At 36.6% G+C, this 19,192-nt stretch overlaps 1 protein-coding gene across 1 annotated transcript in view; it reads left to right on the top strand.

Moving 5' to 3' along the window:
* hoxa3a (homeobox A3a) overlaps positions 1–19,192 on the top strand; it is a 41,772-nt gene that overhangs the window by 1,891 nt on the left and 20,689 nt on the right.

The raw sequence follows: 19,192 nt of genomic DNA, 5'->3' as shown, positions 1-19,192 counted from the left end.
TATTATTATTATATTAAATATAAATTTATTTTTGTTCATACCTACATTTAAATGCAACTATTTATCATTACTAAAATCTAAAAAAAAATAGTTACAAAATATATATTAAATACCACTGTAGTCAAGCAAAAATAAATACCTCATGGGCCTTGAATTCTGTTACTTAATTAGTGATTAAAATATTATTATTATTATTATTATTATTATTATTATTATTATTATACTTATGTACTTAATTTATTTAATGATAAAATATATCTTTAAAAAAGATTATGCCTACATACATGATGTATAATAATAATAATAATAATAATAATAATAATAATAGTAATAATAATAATGCTCTTTTTGAATGTTGAGTATTTTGTTGAAACTCTGTTCCGTAGTTTTGGTAGAAATTGTTAGGTGTATACCGCTATAAAAGACAATTACCGCTAGGAGTGATGTCATTGGATCCACATGCTATCAGCTACTGGATTCAACAATATCGTTCACGAGTTCACAAGCCAAGAAACATGTTCTGGGCAGATGTGCAAATTCCGTAGACATGGCTTGACTAATGCAATACTAACAATAATAATAATAATAATAATAATAATAATAATAATAATAATAAGCCTTTTTGTCACAAATACATTAAAGCACAGTGAAATTCTTTCTTTGCATATCGCAGCCTTTGAGGTTGAGGTCAGAGCGAAAGGTCAGTCATGATGCAGTCCCCCTGGAGCAGAGAGGCCCAACAGTGGCAGCCTGGCAATGCTAGAGCTTTAACCACGATCTTCCGCTCAACAATCCAGACCCTTAAACACTTAAGCTACTTATTAAACTAATATTTGTAAAACTAAAATATAAGTTAATAATATGTAATATATACAAAAGACTGCGTATAAGGTCTGAGGTGCTGAAGTAACACAAGTCGCACATGGACGCAGACTTCAAAGGTCTGATGAAGGAGACTCGTCTATTAACTGCATTCCGCCTTTAATTGCTTTATGGCCGTCGAGACACAATTAGAACCGATTGAGAGTCACAGTATCCATTTAGGCTAGTTCTGCTCTCCTTTCTTATCGCCCCTTTCCTTTTTTTCTGTGTGTCGTACACAAAGGCGTCGGATATAATTTAGTTTTATTGGCAAGAACTGGCTCCTTAGTGTAAAACGTGGTTGACTTAGATATATAATTAAAAGGAGCACTCAGAATATCAAGATGTACACGAGAAAGTGTGTTGGGTTATGTAATTGATTATAGCGTGACAGCAATCACGTAGACTACAGCACGCCTCATTTTAGCATCTGCAAAACAGCCACATTTGTGGACGGTGGTGGCAGGACGACTTTAAATACAATATAACCTCAAACAAGAATACAAGCCCACTTGACTTATACTATAGGCTAATACATAACACATTAGAGTACCACCGTAACAAGGAACTCTCAGTCGGCAAGAGCTGAGTGAACAAAGTATGTAGACCAATTTTTAACAAGAGGACAGATACAGCACAGATAATAGCCGACTGAGAGTTCCTTGTTACGATTACCTTTAGCCGATTACGCAGCCGATTAACAACTCTGATATATCACTGCCTCTTCACTGTTTTATGTGCCTAATTCTGAATAAAAATTTTTTTTAATCTAATTCTATACCCCACTGGTGCAATGAGAATCGTTGCTGATAAACTGCACACCAAACACACCTTAAAAACCTAGCAATGAAGCTATATACCAGTGTAGATAAAACTTTCTCAGCCTCATTCGTAGACTGTCATCTATTTTTTTTTTTTCGCCAAAAGGCGACCAAATCAGTCGAACGTTGTCTCATAATTTTTCAGCTAGCAAAATATTAATCGTTGGTCAATCAAAAGAGTACTTCGCCGACCTAAGCTCATTTTGGTGTTAACATTTTAAAAATATGTATTCATTTCTGCCTATATATAGTCCCAATGATATATTATGACAAAGCAAAAAAAAAAGTACTCTTTCATTTGTTATTTTTGTTATTTCATTTTCTGCAAGTATACATGCAGTTAAAATACATTTTGAATTTGCTGTACAACTACTGCTTTTATAACTACATGGTGTGTTCAAATTAGTTAAAGATTTAACCTTAATAACTGCAAAAAAAAAACTTTAAAACAACCAGGCATTTTATACTGTTTTCAAATGTAATAGTTTGAGTAAGAATGAGTCTACAATTCAACAGTAATACAGTTAGAGTCTCACTGAAAATACGCCAAAAAAGCCTAGTTGACTGGCTCTTTAGACCTCACGGCGTGACCATGTGACTGTCACAGACCAATTCCCGGTAAACTCCGCTTATAATGGTATCGTATATCACTGTCTCGTAAAACGACAATTGTTTTTCTGGAATTTCTGGCCCAGCAATTAAGTTTAAGTAAAAAACAGGCAGAAGACGAGTAATGCATGTTTGTGGCTATGCTTGGTCTATCTAAACGATTCGGAATAGGGCGAAATAATTAAGAGAATGGACATCCGGCAAAGATATGGATTTATTCCACGTGGATCAGTCGCGCTTTGTTGAAAATGGTGTCAAGAACATCATGTATAAATCCGGACACATATATTTCGTACCCTTTGGTCATGTGCTGCAGAGTACTGGTATAAGGTTGCAGAATGTGTAAAGGCTAGAACGTTTTGCGGGTTCATGATTTAATTAACATTTATTCATAACAAAAGCGGAATATTTTAAACACTGAACATGTGCTTGAGTAGTGTTAATTAAAAACAAACAAACAAACAAAAAAAACAAAAAACGAACGCATACTCACAACACACACCGATAGAAAAAAAGACAGACATTCAGAGAACGTATCTCGTTGTTAAAAATAAAATGAAATAAAGCTCTACAAAATTTAGAAGTAGTCCTTCTTTTTCCGTCCTGCATGGATGGACGTTTAAAAATACCCAGTGACCATAATTTTTGCACGGACAGGGGCGTTTCTAGGATTTGAAAACATCAGGGGCTGAGCCCGAAAGATCAGGGGCTAATTAGGGAGAAGGGCTAAGCAGGAATAACACGTTTTGAAAGAGCATTTTTATGTAATATTGTTTAATAACAAACACAAATAAACAGTATACAACTTTAGAAAATTTCATTCAGTCTTTTTTCTGACTCCTCCCATCATTTCAGAGTTTTGCTACTAAAAAAGGAGTTCATTAAATTCATTACATTTTCTCTCTCACAGGCATGCCACGTAATATTATCTCTTTTACAGCTTGTGTGTGAAGCAGTGTAGTATGGATCTGTTTTCATTATTATTATTTTACAATAATCTATATTATACTTGCACCTCTTACTTCATTCCTGATTTATGCTGCACTACTGTATGAATTATTCTTGTTTCTTTTTTTTACAGCTTCTCTTCTCTTCTCTTCTCTTCTCTTCTCTTCTCTTCTCTTCTCTTCTCTTCTCTTCTCTCATCTCTCATTCTCTCATCTGTCTTGCTGCTTGTATCTTGTCTGCTTCATGCTCTTGGTGACTTTTCTATCCTGTTTCTCTGAGGATGGACTCATCAGAGAGTATCTCAGAGACTTGACTTGAGCAAAACGGTCAGTTACCATACTAGTATTTCTAGTGCTGAGAATTCCTTTATCAACAGACAGAACAGCTGAATGGTGGAGTCTGTTCTGGTCCATTGTTCACCTAAGTCCTGTCTGTATTTTATATTAAATACTGCATTAGATGAATAATAGAAAGTCATGATGTTCAGACTGTAATGTCTTAGTGCTTTAACCGTTTATATTTTATTTAGATCTGTCTTTAGGCTTATTTCATTTAAGGCTTTTGTACATATTGGGTATGGAATAATATTCTAAAGGGTCCTATATGTCAGGGGTTTCAGAATCAGAGACAGTGGGCCTCCTTTCTGACACAACATACATTTGTTAGACGACTTATCAACTGTGTTAACATTAAATATTAAAAGTTAGACTTTTATCTGAATAATAAGATTGTTGTGTTTTCTGAAAGTTTTCATTTATTGCTGTCACGCTCAAGGGCTGTAAGGTATTTTAGTCACGTGGTGTGTGTGTGTGTGTAAAGGTGTGTATTTTAGTCACGTGGTGTGTGTATGTGTGTGTGTGTGTAAAGGTGTGTATTTTAGTCACGTGGTGTGTGTGTGTATATGTGTGTGTGTGGGTGTGTTCGACTTTAAACCGCGCTGTGCAAACCGATAGGTGTAGGACATTAAAGTATCGCGATAGCATATTCGTGCGCACACACTCGCAGTATTTTGGCGCGCGCGTGCGAAGAGAAATGTCAGCCAAATTGCGTACAGTACCGGCAACAATGCCTCAACTAAACCGATAACCGATTCCTCTAAACTCCGGTGGAAATATTCGAAATAAAACATTCGGGGCTAGATTAAGCCCTAGCGACGCCCCTGGACAGGGACCGACATTTTTATCAAAATATGAGAAAATAACTAAATAAACAAATAATAACAAAAATAATATTTAAATTTTTCTGTGTATTTCTTCTAAAGGCCTACCTATTGTTAGGAATCCACAATAGTTAGTTTAGACTGTGGATTATGCCATGGGAATTTGTTGTTGAACATTCAGCATATTTTCCACAAGCTACCCTCCATATTAATAACGTTTTTATATCCTGGAAAAAATCAGTTGATTCAAGGACACCTTCACTGTAGCTGCCCTTGTTTTGTCCAGAAACTAGCCTCTGTTGTGATTTATTTTGGACACATTTCTGATTTATGTTTAAATAAGAAAATGTACTTGCATGGCAATATTACACTCCCACTTAATTATTATTACATAATAAATATATGCAATATATATAGGTGCATATATAGGTGCATCTAAAAAAAATTAATATCAAGGAAACATTCATTTTATCCCACAATTTAATTCAAACATTGAAACTTTCATATATTTTAGATTTATTACACATGAACTGAAATATTTCACACATTTTTTCTTGTAATTTGAATAATTATGGCTCAGAAAAAATCCAGTCCAAGATAATCAAAGAAATGATTTATGATACAGAAAACTCAAACTTCTGAGTAAAGTATGTTCATTTATGCACTTAAAATTTAAGTGGTGTGGCATGGAGGCCATCAGTCTGAGTCACTGCTGAGGTGCTTTGATAGCCCAGGTTGCTTGATCAGCTCATCTGTATTGCGGGGTCTGGTGTCTCTCATCTTCCTCTTGACAATACCCCATAGATTCTGTATAGGGTTCAGGTCAGGTGAGTTTGCCAACCAGTCAAGCACAGTAATACCATGGTCAGTAAACCAGTTCCAAGTATTCAATTCAATTCAATTTTATTTGTATAGCGCTTTTAACAAAGAGCATTGTCAACATAAGAAAACAACAAACATATAAACAGACAGACAGTCCTAGATGTTATTCCAAGTGAACAAGCCTGAGATGACTGAGGTGAATGTGGCAAGGAAAAACTCCCTTAGATGGTATGAGGAAGAAACCTTGAGAGGAACCAGACTCAAAAGGGAACCCATCCTCATTTGGGTGACAGCAGAGAGTGTGATTATATTGTACATTTATGTGTAGTCAATTGTGTGATGCCGATACAGCATGCGTAGAATGTTATGTAAATTAATAAGGAGGTTGTTGTCGTCCACATAAGGTTGACAGCGTTGCAGTAGTAGTTATGGTGCTGTGGGCAGGGGCCAGGACCTGCTGGAAAAGGAGATCAGCATAAAGCTTGTCAGCAGATGGAAGCATGAAGTTCTCTAAAATCTCTTGGTAGATGGCTACATTGACCTTGGGCTTAATAAAACACAGTGAACCAACACCAGCAGATGACACGACACCCCAAATCATCACTGACTGTGGACACTTCACACTGAACTTCACACAGCTTGGATTCTGGGCCTCTCCTTGCTTTCTCCAGACTCTGAGACATTGATTTCCAAGTGAAATGCAAAATTTACATTTATCTGAAAAGAGGAATTTGGACCACTAAGTAATGCTCCAGTTCTTCTCCTTAGCTCAGGTAAGACACTTCTGATGTTGTCTCTATTTCAGGAGTAGCTTGACACTAGGAATGTTACACTTGTAGCCCATTTCCTGGACACATCTGTGTCTGGACTCTAGCCTCGGTCCACTCCTTGTGAAGCTCCCCCATGTTCTTGAATTAGCTTTGCTTGACAATCTTCTCAGGCGGTGTGGACAGTCTGGTCAACCTATTCAGTCTAGTATCCTCAAGTTGTCCTCAGGCTGTTCATAATAATACACAAGTAGAGACACACTACCAGTCAAACATTTGGACACACCTTTTAATTCAATGTTTTTTGTTTAGGGATTTATTTTCTACATTCTAGAACAATACTGGAGATTTCAAAACTATGAAATAACACACATGGACTTCAGTAATCCATATGTAATGACAACAAACAACAGTCAGTTGTTATTTTAAGACACGAAGGTCAGGTGTTCTGGAATAGTTCTTGCAAGAACAGTATTGATGAAACTGGCTCACATGAAGACCATCCCAGTAAAGCAAGACCAAAACTTACCTCTGCTGCAGAGGAGAAGTTCATTTAGAGTGACCAGCCTCAGAAATCACCAATTAACAGCACCTCAGATTAGAGGCGTTATGAAGGCTTTACAGAGCATCAGTAGCAGACATATCTCAATATCAACTGTTCAAAGGACATTATTGTGGATTTCGGTCGCCTTCAGCATTGTTTTACAATGTAGAGAGAAATAAACATCAGGAAAGACCATGGAATTAGAAGGTGTGTCCAAACTTTTGACTGGTAGTGTACATTACATTAAATTAAATTAAATTAAATTAAATTCAGTTTTATTTGTATAGTGCTTTAAACAATGGCCATGGTCATATAGCAGCTTTATAGAAATAATTAAATTCAGAAAAATTACAAAGTTTAAAATTTTTATTCATATTTATCTCTAATGAGCAATCCAAAGGCAACTGTGACAAGAAATGAATGAGGAAGAAACCTTGAGAGAACCAGACAATACATGTATACATGTCTTCATCTAACAGCATAGGGGAGGGCAGGGCACAACCTAACACTTTCATGACATTACAAGGTGCCCCATGTGCACAACCACAATTCGGACCTGACTACTCAATTATGCAGGCTACATAAACATATAAATTTTTTAATTAACGTTTTAAATTCACACTAAACACAGAGCTGACAATTGGTAAAATAATTTACTTTTAATATTCTTTTAAATATCTTTTAAATGTGTTTGAATTTTTGTGTGATTTTTTTTATACACAGTGTTGGTATGGCAGCCACTAAATGCAAGAAGATTCTTCATACTAGTGCAAACTACTAAATGAAGTCTGTTACAACTTGCCCCACGTTTGGCTGTGTCCCTCTCTCCACTACTTTATAATTCATTTGGCAAGAATAGTACCACTGTCAAAAATAATAGCGATTCATGTATTTTTTTTTCTAAATGATGGGGCCCCCTAGTGGCTGTGGACAGGGCCTGCAGCTAGGATATTTTTCACGTAATGGAGTTTGTGGGCAAGATCGAATTTATTTATTTATTTAGTTCGTTAGTTTGTTGTTGTATCGATCATTTTTCATGTACCATCGATATGACTGATGGGACCCTGGTGACTGTTGAGAGCTATGGCATTAATGGTTTGCACAATGAAATTTAATATTTCCTTGTTTCAATCATTATTACTGCATAATTCATCAACATGCTTTGTGAAAAAAACAATAAAAAAAAAAACTAAACATGAAAGATGTAATGGAAATATCTATGATGACTCCTTGCTCAATTTGTGGTTGAAGCTTATTGCATGGCCAAAGATGCAGTGCAGCTTGAAAATGCACATTACAACTGATCAAATCCTATTTGTGCATGTCTGCATTATCTGACATGAAAATAAGGTAGTCAATAACGAAGCCTGACCTCACTAATGGTCTTGTAGCTGAATGAACACAAATGCTCCAAAATCTAGCAGAAAGACTTGCCAGATGTGAACAGCAAATGAATAAATATGAAATAACATGTTCAGCAGATGTGATGGTCAGGTCCACATGACCATATAGTATTATTATATTCATAAATTAATGTAGTAAACTAACATAGTTCTGACATAGATTTGACTGAACATGTCATTATTAGCTGGAACAATGCAAAATTACTAAGACAATTTTCTCTTCTCACCTTTCATACCCATGATCCTCTTCTTCCCTCAAAGACTAGAAAGGTTTCTTGCCCTGTTTTTTGGCTACTGAATGTGTTGCACAGTGATTAGAGAGAATTAAGAACAGCAGAAAGAAGGCTGATTATTTTACTTTTATTGATCAAATGAAATTTCTCTGGCAGTTGGTGTTTTATGTACATGTATGTTTATGTAAATAAACTTGTTTGTAAAGTTTAGCGAAATATTGATTACCCGAGAATTTTAACTTGGACAATATAAATATAATAAAGTTGCACCCGTTACTTGTAGATAATCTAGATAAAAAAATTCTCATATTTTAGGTGTGGTCATTGAATTGTTCAGTATTTCAGCAGCTATTTTTTCATTGTCATTACCTTTGGCTTGACCCAGCCACACCAGTGACACTGCTATTTCTTTGTGTGAACAAAGGGTGGCATGCACTTACTTTTTTAAACAGACCCAAGCCACCAATGCTGGACTGAACTGTTGTTGCAGACAGATTTTCGTCTTGAATGTTAGTTTACCCATTCACCCGGATTTAGACACATCATTTTGACATAATCAATTTATATAAGAGACGACATGAGAAACGATTAAGCCTGCGTCTCAGTTTTTTCATAATTCTTCAAAAAATTGTGCAAGGGTGACATACACTCAAAAAAGCACCAAGAGACACAAAGAATGGAGATCAGAGCCACATTCAGAGGCCCACTGTGATGCCTGATTATGGCCTGTACAATCAAGTGGTTAAAATGCAGCTCCCCGGAGACTCGTCTCCCCTGACCCTCAGTGTTCTCATCTTTAAAATTTGTCTCCTACTCGCTGCAGTCTAAAAGTGAATCCACTGATCCATGAGGAAGTAGTGCAGTGGTTTTAGATTATATACCAATACGGTATCAATTTACACCACCACCACCAACAACAACAACAATAACTAGATTTTTAAAGTTTGTCACGACAAACTTTGATGTTGGCTTGACGAAGCAAGTTGACATCACGTGATGTCACTTGCACACACGTCACGGAGTTCCCCTCATTGTGCTGAGTGTTTTGATATGTTACGTGTATGTTGGGTTGATGTTGAAATTCTATTTATTTTGGGGGCGTGGCACGCACATGATGTCATGTGATGTCACCACAACACACGTCACGAAGTTCCCCTCATTGTGCTGAGTGTTTTGATATGTTACGTGTATGTTGGGGTGATGTTGAAATTCTGCTTATTTTGGGGGTGTGGCGTGCACGTGAAGTCACGAGGACACACGTCCCGCAATTCCCCACAATGTGCTGAGCATTTTGGTATGTCACATGTGTATGTTGCGGTACTTTTGCAGTTTTGCTAATTTTGGGGTTAGCATTAGCATTAACTTTGGCATTAGCAGAAGCATTAGCATTAACTTTAGCATTAGCCGTGACATTAGCATTAGCATGAATGTTAACTTTAGCATTAGCCGTGACATTAGCATTAGCATGAACGTTAGCATTAGCATTAGCGTTAGCATTAACATTAGCATTAGACATGGGGTTCAAGATTCAAGATTCAAGAAGCTTTATTGTCATTTCAACCACATATAGCTGACGCAGTACATAGTGAAATGAAACAATGTTTCTCCAGGACCTGGTGCTACATAAACATACAACATAAAGATCAACATAAAAACAACACCACAGAGCTAGGACAGAAGATTGTCTTAGCCACGTAAAGTGCACAGTGTGCAGCTAGGTGCAAACAGAGCATAGACAAGACAGTGCAAAAGACAATAAATACAAGAAAGACAACACAAAAGAACACAGGACACTTAGCGCCGAAAAGAAAGAAAAGAACATGTGTAATAGAATGTAAGTGAAATAAGATAAGATAAACTGAAATGATGTAAAAAAAAAAAATATTGTGCAAAAAAAAATTGTGCAAAAATACACAGCAGCGGTTGAGGTAGTGCAAATAGAAATAAACATAAATATGACTATAATATGAGGCGAGTATTGGGGTGCCAATACTTTTGGAGGCAAGTGTATATGTGACCAGATAGATACAAGTATCTAGGAATTTTTGGGAATTTCGATCTTCCTGTACAGGAAAACCGAAATTCCAATCGGAATTTTCGGATTGGATGGCGATATATTTGGTGGAGAGCAGATAGATAGGGTCCCGATTCTTCTGGAGGCGAGTGGATCGATAGGGTGGCAATACTTTTGGAGGCTAGTGGATATGTCACCAGAACACATGTTATGAAGTTCCCCTCAATGTGCTGAGCGTTTTTATATGTCGTGTATGCTGGTGTAATTTTGAAATTCCGCTTATTTTGGGGGCGTGGCGCACACGTGACGTCACACAACGTATGTCACGAAGATCCCCTCGTTGTTCTGAGTGTTTTGATATGTCACGTGTATGTTGGGGTAGTTTTGTGATTTTGGGAATTTTGGGGCGGGGCTGTACCGGAATTCCGAAATTCTGATCGGATCCAAAATTTACGGCTTCATCTCAATCAAGATTCTGAAGGAGCTGGCTGAGTTTGGTGTCAATATCTCAAAAGCCCGCCGAGTGATAAACCTCCAAAGTTTTGAATGGAATTCTATTTGGAAAAAGGCCAATTTGGGCTTCCATGCCGGGAATACCGGAATTCCGATTCCTTAGAAAAATTATAGCAACAAACTTCAGACCAGGCCCAACAAGCGTGCAAAGTTTGGTGTATGTAGCTCGAAAGCTCTAGGAGGAGTTACTCTTGATAATTAATTGTCTCAGAATAATTATAATAACTAGACATGTACATTTCCTGAAGAAAATGTGAGTGGTGCTTGCCGTGGCAAAACTCGTCCATGACGCACTTCCCCTCGTTGTGCTGAGCAGTTTGATATATCACGTGTATGTTGCAGTAACATTAGCATCAACGTTAGCATTAGCATTAATTAGCATTAGCATTACCTTAGCGTTAGCGTTAGCATTAGTTAGCATTAACATTAGCCTTAGCATTAGCATTAGCATCAACGTTAGCATTAGCATTAACGTTAGCATTAGCGCTGGCATTAGCATTATCATCAACATTAGCATTAGCACTAGCGTTAGCATCAACGTTAGCATTAATGTTAGCATTAGCATTAATGTTAGCATTAGCGTTAGCGTTAGCATTAGTTAGCATTAACATTAGCCTTAGCATTAGCATTAACGTTAGCATTAGCATCAACATTAGCATTAGCATTAACGTTAGCATTAGCGCTGGCATTAGCATTATCATCAACATTAGCATTAGCACTAGCGTTAGCATCAACGTTAGCATTAATGTTAGCATTAGCATTAATGTTAGCATTAGCGTTAGCATTAGCATTAATGTTAGCATTAGCGTTACCGTTAGCATCAACATTAGCATTAGCATAAACATTAGCATTAGCATCAACATTAGCATTAGCGCTAGCATTAGCATCAACATTAGCATTAGCATTAGCGATAGCATGAGCATTAACCTTATCATTAGCCTTAACATGAGCATTTAACATAGGGTGCCAATACTTTTGTGATGTCAAAACTTTTGGAACTCTCCACCATTTATAATGGAGGTCTATGGGACAAAATTCCACTTTGAGCTTCCGTACCGGGAATACCGGAATTCCGATCGTTTATAAAAGTCATAGCACATCTTTCCCGAACAAGCCGCACGATTTGACACCTCATTCGTGGGTCTACAACAAACGGTGCGGGACTAGTTAGCGGACAAAATTTGTATGGTAGAAGAAGAAGAAGAAGAATTATAATAATAATAATAATAATAATAATAATAATAATAATAATAATAATAATAAGTATGAGGAATAATAATAGTGATGCTTTGCATAGCAAGCACCACTAACTAGACATGTACATTTCCTGAAGAAAATGTGAGTGGTGCTTGCCGTGGCAAAACTCATCCCCGAGTTCATGGAGTAGATACTGGACACGCGTCACGCACTTCCCCTCATTGTGCTGAACGGTTTGATATGTCACGTGTATATTGCCCTAATTTTGCGATTTCCCATAATTCCTGAGGGTGTCATCTGACGTCACTTGACGTCATTTTGACACAAGTCACTCAATTCCCCTCATTGGATTGAGTGTTTTGATATGTCACATGTGTATGTAGCTGTAATTTTGCACTTTCCCATAATTCCCATGGGTGGGAGTGTCGTGACGTGATGTGACGTCAACTGGACACATGTCACTCACTTCCCCTCAATTGTGCTGAGCGGTTTGATATATCACATGTGTATGTTGCAGCAACATTAGCATCAATGTAAGCATTAGCGTTAGCATTAGCATCAACGTTAGCATTAATGTTAGCGTTAGCGTTAGCATTAATGTTAGCATTAGCATCAACATTAGCATTAGCATTGGCGCTAGCATTAGCATTAACCTTAGCGTTAGCGTTAACCTTAGCGTTAGCATTAATGTTAGCATTAGCTTTTGCATTGACATTAGCGTTAGCATTAGCATCAACATTAGCATTAGCATCAACGTTAGCATTAGCATTAATGTTAGTATTAGCATCAACATTAGCATTAGCATTAGCGCTAGCATTAGCATTAATGTTAGCATTAGCATTGGCATTAATGTTCGCGTTAGCGCTAGCATTAGCATCAACATTAGCATTAGCATGAGCATTAACAATAGCATAAGCATTAACCTTATCATTAGCCTTAACATGATCATTTAACATAGGGTGCCAATACTTTTGTGATGTCAAAACTTTTGGAACCCTCCACCATTTATAATGGAGGTCTATGGGACAAAATTCCACTTTGAGCTTCCATACTGGGAATACCGGAATTCCGATCGCTTATAAAAGTCATAGCACATCTTTCCCCAACAAGCCGCACGATTTGACACCTCATTCGTGGGTTTACAACAAACGGTGCGGGACTAGTTAGCGGACAAAATTTGTACGGAAGAAGAAGAATTATAACTAGACATGTACATTTCCTGAAGAAAATGTGAGTGGTGCTTGCCGTGGCAAAACTCGTCCATGACGCACTTCCCCTCATTGTGCATTCCCCTCATGTGTATGTTGCAGTAACATTAGCATCAACGTTAGCATTAGCATTAATGTTAGCATTAGCTTTTGCATTGACATTAGCATTAGCGTTAGCATTAGCATTAGCATTAATGTTAGCATTAGCATTAGCATCAACGTTAGCATTAATGTTAGCATTAGCATTAGCGTTAGCATGAGCGTTAATGTTAGCATTAGCATTAGTATCAACATTAGCATTGATGTTAGCATTAGCATTAATGTTAGCATTAGCATCAATATTAGCATTAGCGCTAACCTTAGCATTAGAATGAGCATTAACCTTAACATGATCATTTAACATAGGGTGCCAATACTTTTGTGATGTCAAAACTTTTGGAACCCTCCACCATTTATAATGGAGGTCTATGGGACAAAATTCCACTTTGAGCTTCCGTACCGATCGCTTATAAAAGTCATAGCACATATAATAATAATAAGTATGAGGAATAATAATAGTGATGCTTTGTATAGCAAACACCACTAATAAGCTCATGAAGGAAAACAGTATAATAATCCTTAGAAGAACAGGAGGGCCCTCCGCACACTGCTAGTGCTTGGGCCATAAAAACAAACACTTAGCTCAACAGGTTAGAAATGAATCAGAGGCCATACCCCATGAATTAGTTCATACAAAAATGCAGGGCGCACAAATTCACTGCCCATAAGAGTCACGTGGTGGCCATTAAAGTGGGTTTATGGTTTTGGGGAGTTGACAGTATATAGCGTTTAACAGCGCTGAAGGGATTTCTTTCAACTCGGGTAAGAGGAGTTCAGTGCTCACAGCTATTTCTAAGAAAACATTATAAACTGAGATTTCGCCGACAGGATTTGCTTGCCAGGAATTTGTGGTGAGTTGATTTTAAGTTTGATATTTGTGGTAGTAAATTAGATTTAGACGCGTCCATGATACTTTGTAAAATAATGGTTTGCTAATTGTTTCTGTGTTTAAAGTAACCATACTGTCTATTCTTTCCATCAAATATTTAGATTTTGCATTTAGACAACTGTTTTTACTTTGTCTACAGCCATAACACAAAACTTCTCACGAATTTGATTGAAATACGTTGATTTGTGACTATTGTTGTGAGCACAGAAATGAGCTCCAGGCTGTCCCTAATATCATACACTAAGATCGAGTAAATTCGAGCAGTTTTTTGTTTGTCTTCACTTACTTCAAACTAAAACGTCTCAATATATACACCATACCGCTATACAGTTCGCGTGCACATTTTTTTATTATTCTCTTTGGGATTTATAAAGGGTAAATGTGATTTCGGTTTATAAGATTTGAAGTCTGTCACGGAATTGACAGAACCCGTATGCAACTTTAAAATCTATAAAGTGAGCTCTTAATCACTGGTTAGAACCGGGTTCATTCATGCCTTTCACTCCACTGCCCATGTTTTATGCTGAAATAAATGGATGAAAATATTCATGTATTCTTGGATCATTAATACAGGTTACCCGTTCCTGTTTGGCTTGCTGGCTATCCTTTTAGATTAAATTTAGATTACCTCTCCGTACATGAATGATTCACACGATGCCTTCATACTAATTCATTGTGTATATTATAAAGGCAATTTAGTCTTTTATCATTGCGCTTTATTGTTAGTCTTTGCAGCCCACTCAGTAATTTAAATGTTTACGTCTTTTTAAAAGCTTTGGTCTCAGTACATATTAAAGAAAATCTCAACGAACTATAGAAATTAAAACAAATTTTAATCTTAAGTCAATAATATTTAGTGGGTGCTTTGTAGAAAATGGAGGAATATGTCTTATTTGAGGCTCTCATCTACGTTTCCATAGAACAAGCTTCTTTCTTTGGGCATACGGAGAGTGCGATGTGTAAGTGTGTGTGGCGTGGGTGGGGGCGGGGGTGGGGTGTTGGTTACGTAGAAATGTTGGGAAGATTAAGGGACAATTTGAATTAGAACTAGACAGAAGAGATATTCGAGGGGAAAATGTCCTCTCACTTGTTCTTGGTTCATCACAAGGTCACCAGTGGCAGGAAGATAAATGTACACAGGCCATAAACTACCAGCAGAGCTTTTGGCCAAGTTCAGTGTCACTCTCATTGTGTGTCCCTGGGCTCAATAAGGAAGGAAAAAAGAATAACAAATTAACTGGCACATTTAAAGTCAGCATAAAGAGTCTTTGTAAAGTGTTGAGCCATTACAAGCTGCCAGAAAAAAAAAATATACTCTATCATTATTATAGATATATTCTATCATATTTTAAAATATACTCTATTCTATCACATATATAATTTCATCATTTCTATAACCGTCAGGTGATGGTTGAGATGACACACTGACTCCTCATCCCACATGTTTGTGTGTGTACTTAGAATTTTCAGGACATTCTAGTATTAAGTTTACTGCATTTTCATTTTGCACTCCTTTGGCAGAATTTTGATGAAATTCATTAACTTCAACTCTTCAAAACAAAATGTGAAAGCATGTACTAGCTTTGAAGAATAATTGTGAAAGAAGCTTCAAATGTCTGAAGCAAAAATGGTGAACGAATGAACAAATTACAATCCATAATAAAGGGTAACACTTTGCTGATTTTATGTTCATGTTTTCTTTGGTGCTAATGTCTCCAATGGCTCGTAATATTTACATTTGAATACTTAAGGGAAGACAAATGTTTATTAATTTTTTGTGGAACTCTTCACTATTACTATTTTTGCTATCATCTTCTGTCTCACTGATTTTAAGTGGTGCTTGTCTTACAATCCAAAACCAAACATTCGGTTATTACGACCCCCTCTGTCACTGTAATTATATAATAATATTCACAAAGTATGAGATAATAGTACAGTGCGTCAAACAATTGAAATCTATCGATATACCGTGTTTTGCTGCTTGACATGTACCTGCCTGCGTAAAATCTCTTAATGAGCTCTATTCATTTTAACACTGAGTTATTGTACAATAGCTCTGTCTTAGCATTCAGTGAATAATAAACCATCCAAATAAATACGTTTTACAATATAACAAGGGCTTAGAAACACAATATCATTTAGCTTTACAGGAGCCTGTTATTCGCACCTGAAATTTCCCAGAGCAATTTCTTGATTGGCGAACATGATCGCCATGAAACTGTTATCCTTTTTATGGACTGTGTTTTGTTCATTCGTTTACCTTTCCGTAGGTTCATGCGCAAAGCTTATTAAAATGCTGTTGCCATTTGCATCGCTGCGATGAAAACTGTAGCTTTTATTGATAACAACGAAAGGACCGAGCACGCTAACGGCTTCGGAAAGTGTTGCAGTTTTTGACGCGTTGGAACGGCAAGATAATTGTGCCAATCTGTTACATTTCTGTGCAAAAGCTCTAGGCACATGCAAAGAAATGTTGCCTTCGTTTCTTCGTTTTCTCATTATATATATTTAACACATGCTGACTTTATCTTAACTTGGCATTTTGGAGACTCTGCCACAGTTCTTCTGGTGACTTTAACCCTCGCATTTGCTTTTTGTTGAATGCAAAACCCAGCAGCCTTGAATAAATTAGAAGCAACGAGTGTGTGAGCGAGTGAGTGAGAGAGTGTGTGTGTGAGTGTGTGTGAGGCTCCTTTGTGTGTAAGAGAGCAGCGAAAGGTGAGAGTTGATTTGGGATCCGAGGTCAAAAGTTTACTGCAGAAAACAAGCAATCAAGACGCCAAGATTAGTAGAATCAAATAGTCTCCTTCCTCTATTAGCACATTTACAACTGATTATGTGGTTCATACTTGATGTGCAAATTGAATTGAAAATTGAAAAACAAAAATGAAAAGTATCGGAAGGGAGATGATAATTACCAGTGGAACCTGTGTCCATATGATGTGCAAACAAATAGAAAAGCATTATATAAACTCTTTTAGCCTTTAACTATTCGTTGATTGGTGCACAGGAAATTTGCAAAAAAAATTCTCTGTAATTCCAAATAAAATGTAGATAGATAACGTAAGAATGATTGCTGTACTTGAAATTGCAACTAACTAGAGCAAATCTATTTGAGGTGAACTAACTTTTTGTATTTTACTCAACAAAAATGATGATCGCTGAATTCTAATCACTACATTTTTTTCTTTATTTCAATCAACATAACATTATCAACGTCCACCTTCGGTTAGAGAAATTTAACAAGTTGCATTCATTTCAACAGAATTATGCACCATTCATCGATAAGAAGTGCATGACTAATTGGCGACAAAAAGTAAAAAAAAAAGAAAGAAAGAAACGGCAAACATCAGTAAGAAAGAAAGAAAGAAAGAAAGAAAGAAAGATCAAATATTTTAAAAAAGCAGAAGCATGCATACATCAACACGCAAAATGGAAAAAAATAAAAAAAATAAAAAAATAATGCGTGCACACGATTTATTAATGAATGGGAGCGAGATCCTAGACTCTATTGTTAATATGACGTCAATTGACATGTGATGATTCCGAGGATTTGTCTTAAGTCCTAAGGCTTCTAAAACTCTGTAAGATATCAGCATGACTCCAAATGAGTATTGACAGTAAAGTATAGCTCTTACGATTAATATATTGTTTTATCTAGTAATTATGGAAATGAGAACTTCTAAAACTGAAGAAAAACGTATGCAAAATGAATATTCGATTTTAAAACAAAATACTTAATTATATACTTGCATAAATTCTTGTTGTTGTTGTGTGTTGAGACCCCGGCGTCGCAGAGCGAGGATCAGAGGACAAGTGTGTGTGTGTGTGAGTGTGTGTGTGATCAGGAAGACTCGTATTTGGCTTGTTCAGTACTCAAATGTTATACACATCTATGTAATACAGTGGAATGCTGCAATAAGTTTACCATCCTACCCTGTTAGTCAACCCTTTATTTTATATTATTTATTTATTTATTTTTTACTATTATACCCTCATTGGGGGCTGAGTCCCCCCTTAAATGAAAATCGCCCCTGGACGCCACGACAATAGATACGAATCAACCGTTAAATAACAAAGTAAAAAAGAAATTAGTCTACAGTATTTCACACCTGTCACATTCTTGATGCCGTATGCAGCAAACTGCAATCTCCGGAGGACGCAGCATCCGAAATGAGACGCAGTGAATAAAGAAACACTGTATACGTGCGGTTCGCGGCCTCTGACTACTCCAATTATCCAATCAAAGGACGGGAAATTGCTGACGTAATCGTATGCCTGCTAGATGGCCCCAGTGATGCCAACTCGAAATCTGATTGGTTAAGGTACCAATTTCATTGCCACTTATTTTAAGCTCCGGGCGCCTGCACTATTGAATCTGAAGGCCTTAAGGCAGATTTTCACTCACGTGATGTCATCCACTGTCTGAAATATGATTGGATAAATACTCTTATCATAAATATACACTACTGGAAGCAGCGCAACCGAGAGAAAAGCTCTGAAATGTAGAGAATAGACTATTGGGAATAATTTAATACACATTCATGGAAAAATATATTAAATATATTAAAATGCAAGTCAGTGATTCAGATCACTGCAGAGAAGGCCTTGCTGGCCCTGACGGTCCGCCACTGGAATAATGTAATTGCAGAGTAAGTATTTACAATTACGTATTCATTAATATGATTGTCAATAGCTGACAAAATGGATTTTCATTTTAGGGCATAAACTGGAAAACATGTCGGGAGATTGTACAGAATATTTCACTCCTATCTCTTTTTAAACACTATTAAACATTTAAACACATACTCTTTTTACTGCATTTTAAAACCCAGCCAATAGGCAGAAAGTGTGCGCACGTTACAGGCATATACGCTTCCCGGCGTAATATGCCACATCACTGACCACAGTACGTCAAACGAAGGTTAACGGAAAGAAAACTTTCATTGCTTGCTGATAAGAATAGAGTTAAACTTTAGCTTTTTAAATTTCTATATTTTAAACTCAAATATGACAAATAACTAGAAAGCAAAAATATACCGATAGAAGACAAACAAGTAAATAAACAATAGCGTAAAGAACATTTATTTATTAAATCTATATTA

Source organism: Hemibagrus wyckioides, linkage group LG24 (assembly GCF_019097595.1).
Source record: "Hemibagrus wyckioides isolate EC202008001 linkage group LG24, SWU_Hwy_1.0, whole genome shotgun sequence".
NCBI classification, from domain to species: domain Eukaryota; kingdom Metazoa; phylum Chordata; class Actinopteri; order Siluriformes; family Bagridae; genus Hemibagrus; species Hemibagrus wyckioides.
Note: the sequence above shows the minus strand (reverse complement) of the source record. Positions and strands in the feature narration are given on the sequence as shown.